The following is a 12,148-nucleotide window of genomic DNA, read 5'->3' as shown; positions in this document are numbered from 1 at the left end:
TCTTTTAATATACATACAAATATTTCAATATCTGCAATCTTAGATTTGTATTGAAAAATATATATTTGTTTAATAAAATATTAATTTTAAATTTAAATAAAGAATTTTTTGTAATGATATTTTATATCTTAGGTAACAATACTAATAATAATAATATGCGAAATATAAAGTAATTAAAGTACAGTCATCGATTTTTGAAACAAAATTAACAAAAGTTTATTTTTTTTTATAAAGAAAATAACTTTTTTTAAGTTAGTATATTTATTAAGAAACCGACCAAATTTAGATAAATTTATAAAAATATATCTAAAATATTTTGCCTTAATATAGCATCTTTATTATTTAGGATTTCGAGTATAACCTGGAAGACACACACCCCGAAAAATGCGTTGAAGCTATATTAAAATGCGAGTGAGTCACATTCGTTTGTGCCACGAGCGAAGAATGTTTTGAATTGTGTGTGCAACTCGTTCATTTGGTCGTAAATAGCATGCACGAGAAGTGCGACAAACGACTGTCAGTCAATTGTAGCATTAAAGTTCACATTGCGCATTGCTCAAAGCACTTTTGGCCAAGCCCCAGCAGAACGCTGAGTGTTGGCTATTTTGGCCAAAAAACTGAGGCACCAACCTGAGGTACCATCAGGTTGCCACCTGGTGCACTAACCGTGAGTAATGCACAGCGACTTTCATTGAGAAAGTGGCCAGTTAAAAATCAGCAAAGCAACAAAATAAAATGAAAAGTGTTTTGGGTCAAATTGGAATTGCAGTTGCTGTTGTTGGATTGCGAGGTGATTAATTCAGTTTAGAAGTTCAATGGTGTGTTGACCTAGTTTAGATACTTGACACCTGGCCAAGACACAAATTCAAATTAGTCGCAACTAGTTGCCATAACCTTGTGCAGTTCAGTTCAGTTCAGTTCAGTTTAATTGAAAAGTGCATTGAGTAACTGATTTGATAGTTTATTGCATTTCAACCGAGACACGCACACTGCATGCAATCTGCCATCGCCACAGACATGCAACGTGCGGCTTTTTGTATCTGCGAGATACACATATTTCAAGTGTCTCGTCGACAGCTGCTTATTATAGATGCTGCTGCCGATTATTGCTTGGCCCCAAAAACGAATAAAAAACGAAAAAAAAAAAACAAGTTGCAACCAACAACTGTGGCAACTTCATAAATCTACACGGCAATTTTGACACATGCCGCAGCAACAGCAGCAGCAGCAGCAGCAACTCTTGACTGCTGGCGACGACATCTGGCTGATGATCAACTTTATGGATTCGACATGTGGTGGGTGGCTTTTTGACAGGCATTTTGACACTTGTGGCTGAGCTGTCAGCGCGTATTTATGGTCTCCTGATAACAGCAGTAGTCAACTGGCTAAGAACGTACTTTAATTACAACAAGTTTGCGGCACTCTGTTAACTGCAACTTTAAGTGCCTCTTGATCGACAATCGTTTGGCAAAATGACTACTGCACGTTTAGCACATCAGCATCAGCTAAACTTGCAACTGGCAACTGGCAACTTACAACTCGCAACTGCAACTGAAAGTTGAAAGGATCGTGATTTAGCAAGCGGGCCAGGTCGCCAAATACTGTTTGCCAGTTCAGTTCAGTTCTCTCTCTCTAGTTGGTTGCATGATGAACACGCATGATACAAACGCCTGCAACAGACACCGCTCAAAAGTAATTAAAAAACTCCGTTCAACGACGTGGAAAGCTTTTCCCAGATAATGGCCGCAATAATAGAAATGGTAATAGCACTAACCAAAGCCATTCAAAGAAAGCAAGGCACCAAAAATGAATAAAAAAAACAGCCAGATAAAAGAAGAAAAATGATACACAAGCGAAAAGCACAAAACGAACTAATTTTACACTATTCAAGTAACATAAATTTCCACAGTTCTAAAATACATTCGAGATATATTCGTATTCATTCCGTTTCGATGCCTCATATATACAAAGATTAAGGATTATAATAGAAGTATTAAGGTAATCTACTAAAAATTTGCTTTGCCTTAGTTTCTTTTTTAATTATTTATTAACGCAATCTACATTTTAAGAATAATATAGCTACAAACATTTTGGGGATATTCTTTGTTGGAAAAATTCTAAATAATTATTTTCAAAGAAATAAGTCTATGTTAAGATGATAAATTTCGGATCTGTTTCATTTCGATGTAAAATAAGGAAATAAATAAATACTTTTCCAAAAATAATTAAACTAATCAGCTTATTTTAATTTTAAGTTTATGATAGAATAAATCGCCAACAAACTTGTTCAGAGAGCTAAGGGACCCTCGAAATGCATAGTTATGGAGAAAAATTACAATATTAGCCACAGTTGGTTTGCTGCAGCTAGTAAAACTACTTGAAATTGGCGAATAGGCTAGCGAAATAATAAAAAAGAAAACACGAAAGAGAGACAGTGAGACAGGGAGACAGGGAGAGGGAGAAAGAGATAGAGAGGGAAAGAAAAAGAGCAAAGCAAAGATTCCAGAGGAGGCAAGGCTGCAACACTGCAACTCTGGGCAGTCTCTCATGCAACTGGCCAGGCTGGAAGCCAAATGGCAATGGCAATGGCATTGCCGGCAGCTTGTTGTTGCCGCCATTCTGCCACACACACACCCTTCCCCTCAAGCCGCTTTGATGCAAGTTTGGCTGATGGACAACTCCGTTTGAGTTACGCGCACAGTTTGAAATTCATTTATCATTTTATTGTGGGGCAAATAGATGCAGTCATTCTGTGATACTTACCTTTACTCGACACACACACACACACACACACAAACGCACACACCTGGCATATGTAAATGGTAGCAGATACGAGGAGGAGAATATCCACTGAGTGGCCCCTGCTGGATATTACCTCTAACGATTTTTAACAGTTTGCTGCCATAAGTTGGAGTTGCATTTAATTTGTCATATTAATTTTGCCACTGCAGCGAGCGAGTGAGTTGCATATTCTGCTGCTGCTTTGCCAAGTCGTTTTTGTAATGTGAAAGAATTATAACGAAACGGGAGTAGATATCTTTCTTACTTTGCGGAAATTAAAACGATAATAAATAAGTTGAAGCTATTTACAATTAATTTGAAATTTAGTATTGCATTCTGCATTTTTAAATATGAATCCAGTTTACATTCTTAAGTATCTTATGAAAATGCCCTGAACCTATGAAGCTAGACAATTTTAATAAACTTCTACGTCTTAAAAGATTTTACTCTCTCGACTTTGGATTTCACACTCATTTACTCAAAACAAAACGAAGCAAAACAAATCCAATTTAAAATAAAAATAATAGACAGCAAAAATAGTAAAAAATACATACAATGCTATTTCTGATATATTGATATAATAGTACATTCAAATAGAAAATATACCAGATTGTCACCCAAAGCAACTAAGATAATATATACCGAATTTATATAGCACAAAATACTAAAAATATACCAAAGGTTATATCTGGTATATTTATATAGTACCACATTCAAAATATGCCATAGAACACAAAATATACCAGATTGTCACCCAAAGCAACTAACACCAAGCAACAATTGATAAATTGGTTAGAATTAACAAGATTCTATTAAAATTTCATATTTTTGGGTTATTTACAATTAGTTTGATACTTAGTTTTGTGTTTTCCAATATATATTAACTATTTTCTAACTCAACTTATTATTTTCTTTACTATTATATTCTATTTATATAAATTGTTTTTAATATAGTTTTTTAAACAAAACAAACAAAGAGACTTCAACAAATTTTGATCATTTTTAATATTCAACATATACTATTTATACCCTTGACCTAATTTTTTTAAATTCATCTTCTTTTATTTGTGTTTTCTTTTTGCAAAGCAGTGAATGAATTTGGGTATTGAAATCAACACATGCTACTCAACATTTATATTCAGCAAAATCACAACTTCCTCAGAAGTTTGCGGAACACTGAACTTCTAGTTGTGAGAGCTACACCACATGGGGCCCACCCACGTGAATGCAAATGTCTGACCTTTATATGTTTTTTTTTTATTTCATTTTCTGGGCATAGTCTGAGTTCAAGGTTTCCAGACAAACTGCAAACTGAATCGTAACTCACAGGCTTGCAGAGTTGAAAGATGAACAAAAACTTCTGTTGTAGGATTCGTTCGAATTCAAGTTGTTTGCTCTTTTGTTAAGGTTTTTTTCAGTTTTACTTTTTTTCGGGTGGCCGCCGCTCTTATGTAATTTATTGTGTATCGGAAATTTTGAATTTGCATGCCAAAGCCATAATTCTTAATTTACTCATTCTTCAACTTTTATTATAAACGTTGTTGCTGTTGTTGCTGAGGCTGCTCCGACGGCTGCGTGTGACCACAAGACAGCCCCCAATTAACTGCCCCAACCGCAGCTCGGAACCTCTAGCTTGCGGCGTGCCCGTGGCCAAGCGACGTCATGCAGCTGCAACTGCAACATTTCAAAAATGTCGGCAGCTTTTAGCTACGCTCAGTCGGTCTTCAGCTTCAGCTTCAACTTTAACTTCCACTTCAGCTTGAGAACACTTTCAGTTTTTTTTTAGGCACAACGAAGAAAATCAAACTCACACTAATTGCTATGATCAGGGACCACAGTTATAAATTTTTGAGTTGTTATTTTGCGTTTTCAATTTCTTACACACAGCTGCTGGCTTCTGCTCTGCATATCATATCAATGCGATCTTCCATATTTCTTATAAATTTGTTTAACTGCCTTAAGTTGTGCGTAACACTGAATGAGTATTCCGAGTGGTCGTAAGCTACAAATTGTTCTCTTTCTTTATTGTCTTTTTCAAAAGCCCACTTGAGTCACTGTAATTATGGACAATTTAAATAAATTAAACGCACTTTTTTATGATTTCTAAAATGCACTGAAGAATGCTTTTAGTGATGCGATTTTAACGGATGAGTAAGTAAAAAATTAAAAATGAATTCCACACAGTTTAAAACTATTAATAAAAGCAAAATTAAAGTCAGTCTAAAGAAGACTTAGCATTCCAAAACTAATTTTATGACTCGCTATTAGAATATTATACCTCCAACCCCATAAAGTATTTGGATACATGATCATCATCAACTGCCGATAATGTAACGCTATCTTCGTCTGCGTGTAATAGTATATCGATATTCCAAATATAACCTTTGGTATATTTTAGTATGTTTCTTAAAATATACTCAAATACATCAAATATCAAAATACCAAAGATAGCCTTTGGTATTTTCAGAACATTATATTTCGTATATTTTAAGAATTATACCACATGGGTATGAGTAGCGGGTATCTCACAGTCGAGAACACTTGAATGTAGCTTTCTTAACATAAATAAATACTGCATCCTAAAACAATTGCAATAAATTCAATATCTTAGATAACATGCTGTCTAAGTAAATACATATCTAGCTTAAATCAATTTCAATAAGAGCTGTAAATTGACTTCAAATTGCAAATTAAACTTTAATGCGGAGTGAACGACACATGCAATATGCAAATATCGAGGTACAAATCAAAGGGGCACCCACAATAAATCAACTTAATTAAACTACGTATTTAACATTTAAATGAAATGCTGTTAGCAGCAAGCAGCAAGCAAAATTCGCATAAATAAAATAATTTGCAATACACGACGCCGACAAGCAAACTGTGTGCGAAATCGAAGTCAATGCAAATAGACAAAAGTGTCAAATAAATATCGAGTATTATGCTATATTGATCAGCAGTATAAGATAAACACAAAACAGACAGTTGTCGACTGACCAACGTGCGGCAAGTTTTGTTTGACATTAGAGACTGTCAGTTGTTTGCTTGTGTTCAACACTGCAGTGAAGGGCATATTATATGGACATAGGATATAAACAGCTCAAGGCAGATTCGATGACGTCGGATGTTAGTATTTATATTTGCATCTTCTTCCAATCATTACTTTCTACAGGGTATCCAGCTAGTTGTACCACTTTCCTCTTCTCAGTCATGTTTTGGGAAATCAAAAGTAAAATTTACGACTATGCATTGTCGAAAACTTGTTGAACTCGGAAGGGGGGCGATGCTTTATCGCGGTTATTTAAATAAATATCTATTTGAAATATATATTTGTTATTTGTTGTTCAGCCAAAGCAATAACATGATAAATGCTTGTACGCAATTTGTTACCTCATCGCCACTGCGAAGAGGCAACCACAAATTTTATGCTAATTTGGACAAAACTAGATGTCGATATTGTTTAATTGAGCCAAAGCCAAAGCGGCGCTCGTCAGTCACTTGAACGGCATCCCAAATAGCACACAAATTTTAATTAGCATATTTTGAGAATCAACACAAATGCTCAGGTTGACGAAGATCTTGGACCAAAGATAAAACTGCAAATTTATGGGACTTTGAACGGACGGGGCGACACACGAAATGGCAAAGTCGACACACAATTAAATCAGCAAAAAGTATCGATTAATTTCTGAAACATGCCGAATATTGTTTACCCTTTATCAATGAAATGTATACAATTTATTTTATAAGATCGTTTTAATATATTATCAGACAACTTAAACGAACTTGTTTTAAATTCTAATATATTTGAATGTAAAATCAGCAACTAATTATTTACAAACCCAAAAATAGTATCGTACTGCTTTACTTACTTCTACTTCTCATATAACACTCTCTGTCTTCAATAAGTTCAAGCAAAGTTATAGCCGCCTTCATTTACCCTATTTAAGATACTTTTTCGGCAAGGTTAGCAAGTGGAGTAGATAGACATAAATTACGCAAAGCAAGTTAATGAAATGGACATAAAAATGTGTTCGCTGTCGCGTATACATTGTTTTTTGGCATTGCTGCCAAGCGACTACAAATTGTTTTATCAAAATTATGGGAATATGCTAATTAGGCAAATAAATTGAGCATCAAAATTAATAAACAATTTCGATTCGAGTTAATATCGATACAAACGCAAAAAAAAAAAAATATTCACAGAATAAATTCAAATGAATCTGGTCGCACACTGATTAAATTTCACACTCAGATGATGTTTAAACATAACAAAACAAATTTCCGAAGTTGTCCAAACAAATAACTGCTGTATTAATTAGCCGCCCTTTGATTAGCCGCAAAACCGAGTGGCATAGACTTTGCACTTGCCACATCGTACAATTCTTTGCAAAATCTCGACAATTCGTTGCTAATTGAGTAATTAAAAGATGCGTTCTATAGATGCTTTATAAGGTAACTTTTGTGCTTACAAAAGGCGGCACCCAGAGGCACAAATAAAAACGCTTATGCGGCTGGTAAATGTTTTGCCACTGCCACTGACAGCAGCAAAAGGCAGCAAACAACAATACAACGAATCCATCAAAATAGCACGTTTTCTATGTCCAAAATGAATACAATGGCCAGTTAACAGTAGTTTTCAGTTAATTAATTTGAAAATAAAAGTCGAAAAAGAGAGGAAATTTAAATTTTAAGCACAACAAATCATGTTTTCATTTTTAAACAGAGACACGACGTCGACGACGACGACGACGAAGCAGCAGACCAGCAGAGCAGCCGCAACAACATAATCAACAATAAAATAAACTGAAATTTAACTAGCAGAAACGCTAAACAAACAGCTATAATTAAAGTGTCAGCTGCAAACACGCAAATATTTTGAGGAAATAAATGCCATAATACATATTCAATCTACATATAAACTGCATATTATATGTGTGTATGTAACCATCAATCGAATCATGATTAAGAGCTGACTTGGACAATCGTGAGATGAAATTGTGACCCAATTTACCCTGCAGCTTATCACTATGTTATGACTATTAAATAGAAAATCAAGTGCATCAATAACTCATTTGAGAACATCTACGCTAAAAACATACAGAGAAGCACTTCTATGAGATTAAAGACAAGTACTTTAAAAACAAATCCTCATATATAATTCTAAAATATGTTAAAACCAATTAAAACATTATAAAATCTTATTCCAAATTTTATCAACTGATTAAGTCTAAATTGGAAATACTAAATTTTGGAATAAACGAATGTACTGCTTGAAATGTGGTAAAACACTTAAGAAATCAATAAAAAATAAAATAATGTTGTTTAACTATCCACATTATTGGCAGCTTATTATCTTGTTTGTTGGAGCACACATTGTATTCATGTGGCCAATTAACTGCCATCGAAATTAGCTAATTCTTAAAGCCGTAATGGATTGTGCCAAGTCGAGAACAAGCCATCGACACGAATCATCATGAGTGTGTGTGTGTGTGAGTGTTCACACATGTGTGTAGTAATACAAGTTTTATTGGCTGACAGACAGAGGCGAATACTGACTATAGCTGTGACTGTAGATATGGATATGGATATGGTTGTGAATGGCGATGGCGATGTCGATCTCTGGCCATGCTTTAGCCATTTGTTTTTATTGCTTATCAGCAATTGCCGGCTGCCTGCGCCGAGGCTAAAGCTGAGACTGAAGCGGCTTCCTCTCTGCCATCGAAGCGTAATAATGTCGTTGTTGCGACTTGTAGCGCCGCTCGCAATGCGTCAGTTCGTTAGCTGCTCAGCCAACAACAACATGAAGTCCTCACACATGTGCATGAATCAAACATCGAGTAATGGCGTAAGAGATAGAAACTGAAAGAGCGAAAGAGATTGCGAGAACAATATAAGCAGATCAGTGGGGAGGCAGACGAATCAAGAGAGTACTCTGGGCCAAACTATCGAAACTTGATATAAATTTACAAGAAATTATTTCTTAAAATTTTGATGGTTTTATAAATAATTAATTTAGAAATTATAAATAAGACTTTAGCTTAATATAACATGATTGATTTAGTTAGTTTGTTAATTATTTTATGTATGTGGAATTGATTATATGAATATCTTTATTAATATTTCATATAGATTAATTTGTAGATTTTCTTAAGTTTGTTCAATAAAACCTTGTCACTCAGTGCTCTTGTATCTCTCCTCACTACCGATACTCTTAACTCTAATCTATAGGATACTCGGTATCGTAATCGATAGAACTATCGCTCCCACAAGTATTCAGAATTTGAGTACGATTATGGAACACCTAAAATATGATATCTGTTACTTAAGGAAGAACTTTAAGTGAATTACTAATTTACATCATTATAATTTTTTTCATATGTTTTTTGAGTCATTAAATTTTTTTGAACAAATCTGTAAATTTCATTTATAAACATTCCATAAGACAATACATTACATATAATGTAATTATATCATCATATTCTTTAATTTTGCATAAGTACTAAATATTTTTGAAAAAATTTGTAAATTCCATTTATAAACATTCCATAACACAATACAGATTTTATACACAGTTTCAAATACATAAACAGCCTTAGCTTAAATTTTAAATGATATTATAGCTTAACTTACCCACTGTGCGCTAGCTACAGCATTGACTTCAACTTGAAGTTGATGTCGGAGTTGGAGTTGGAGAAACGAGACGTCAACGTCATGTTTGGTATGATTATGCCCGGAAGCACTAATTACCTTATTTACACTTTTATAACTTGGCAGCAGCGTTGCGCATGCGCAGATCGCATATCACATATCGCAAATCTCTAACAGTTGTTTATGACTTGTGGAAGCTGCGGTTGCACGTCACTCAGCTAGTCTGTCAGTCAGCAGAAACCGCATTTGACGGATGTTAGCTGTTGTTTTACTGCGGTCAAAACAAAAGTGAAAATTTGCCAAAATATGGTATTATCCGACTACCAGAGTAGTGTAGTATGGTTGGGCAAAAGAGAATCCAGTCTTAATCAAGTCCTGCAGTTATGGAGCAAACAATCAATTGCCATGCCACGTACAGAGCAGCACATCAAGAGTAACCAAGTGGTTCGTTTGCTGTCTCAGTGCCTCCAGCCACAAGCCACTCACTCGACTTTGTTGTTGACTTGACTCCACTGTCTGTGTTCCATTTGGCTGGTCTGATAAAGCCGTTTTTTTCTATCGTTTTTTTCTGCTTTTTTTTTGGGTGCAGCCAGTGAGTTGTCTTGGCTTTAAGACGCTGCTACCGATTGCCAGTGATTAAGTCATGAATCAGTTGGAGCTACACGAGTAACGGTTATTCGCGGCTGTAACTATGAATTTTGGTGGGCGTGTGCCTTGCAGCGTAAGGCCCAAAAACCGAACCAGGCGAACCACCAAGCATCGAAGTAGTCGTCGAGTGATTGTCATGCTTTAGCGAAATCAATTTTCCACCAATTTTTCCACTTTTCAATTTTTTCGCATTGTGTGTGCGATCCTGAAATACAAATTTCATTTCATTTTGCCAATTGCAATGTCAAGTAAATTTTCTATAAATTGCCGGCAAATCAGCAGCGAAAGCTGACAGTGAAAATGAACATGTCCAGACAGCTGCACACTGGTTTGAAGCTGGTTGAATATCAAATTAATATTTCACTTTTAGCTTAATATTCATATTGATATTAACTAAGACTCTATTAAATATTATTGAATAAATACTTCACTTTGTATTACAATCTCCTATTAAAACTAACGAACATACTATTAAATTTCTTTAAATAAACCTTTAAAATGATATTCCAAATAATAAATATACGGTAAAAACTTTCTGGATAAAGCTCTTGGGCTCTAAGGTCCTCTTAATAGACGAACGGATTTCGTAATCATACTGATTGAAAGAAACCTTATTGTGGGATTTTCCAACGCTCTACGCAATCTTCAGTGGATTACAAATTATTTTAACATTAAAAATAAAAAATTTTAAAATATTTGAATGTCAAAAGTTTATTTAATTTAATAAGTATATAATTCGAAATAATAATAATCAAAATATAAACTGCATTTTTATGTTAAGAATTTCCAAAAATTATAAAAGAATTTTGTTTTTTCAAATTTTATAATTATTAATTAAATAAATTATAAATAAATCAATATTGTTATGATCGTTTGTAAAGTAACAGATTAAATTATTTCCTAGTACTCATAATAAAATGATTCATCTCACAGTTCAATAAAACTTAACATATATTTTTTGAAATAGTGTAATTAATTATTTATATTAAAATATTGTTGATATATTTGTAAGCCAACACTAAATAATAATAAAATGGCTACTCCTTTTCAAAGAAAGGGAAATGATTCATCTGATAATCTTGCCGAATATCGCTCAGCACATGGACCACTGTGTGGCGCAGTTGCCGACAAAAATCTCGAAGCTTGTGCCGCCTCCTCTGGGCACATGCAGGTGCCCAGTCCGAGATCTGATGCTGCATTCCACTGCGTCGCCAGCAGCCAACAGCCAACAACCAACAGCCAACAACCAACAACAGCGGCAGCGGCAGCGACAACAACAGCAGCATCCGCAACAGTTCACCCCGCGTGTGCAGTTACTTTTGCGGTCTGATTGAGAATTTGGATTTTTTTCGGGGGGCTTTTCAATTATTAGCAACGCCTAACGAATGCCAATTCCGCAGTTGTGTTTGCATAAAAATATACCACAAAGCACGAAAGTGTGTGCGGTTTTTGGCTGCGCTTTGGCCTGTGAGGGATCCGACAAAGTGGCATTTGTTGTTGCACGAAATCCGTTCTAGATTTTTTGGTAAGCCTTTTGAATTGTTTGCACTGGACAGGGTCAACAAGTTAATCACATTGTGTGGCATGGATTATAATAGAATTCTTATTTAGCTGCTGCCTAATGTGGTTCTTGTTGTGGCTCCATTCGAGCACGCGTTGGGTTTGGGGGCCTTAATAAGACAACGGTCGGGCACTGTCTGTTTGCCATTCGTTTCCAGTTTGCAGTTGGCACGGAAATTGACGTTTAAAGCGTTCGCTGGAACTGACCAGCTGTCTGGCCTTTTTTGGCCAAGAAGCAAGTACGCTTTAGCCTTTGGCGTTCAAATTGGCAAATTAAGTCATACGCCTGCAACAGCGTTGTAATTTATCTTTTTTTGATTCTGTTTTTTTTATTTTGTTTTGTACTCTTTACTGGAACTTATTTTGCAATAATTATTGATTTATTGTCTTGTTGGCTGTCAGCCACATACGAACTGTAATACTTGAAAAAAATAAAAAGAAAATATATGTAAATAAATATGTTCAGCTGAAATCAAAGCACCGCCGAATCCATTACCACATAATGTGT

This window comes from Drosophila albomicans, chromosome 3 (assembly GCF_009650485.2).
Source record: "Drosophila albomicans strain 15112-1751.03 chromosome 3, ASM965048v2, whole genome shotgun sequence".
NCBI classification, from domain to species: domain Eukaryota; kingdom Metazoa; phylum Arthropoda; class Insecta; order Diptera; family Drosophilidae; genus Drosophila; species Drosophila albomicans.
The sequence above is the reverse complement of the archived record's forward strand: the minus strand, read 5'-3'. Positions refer to the sequence as shown.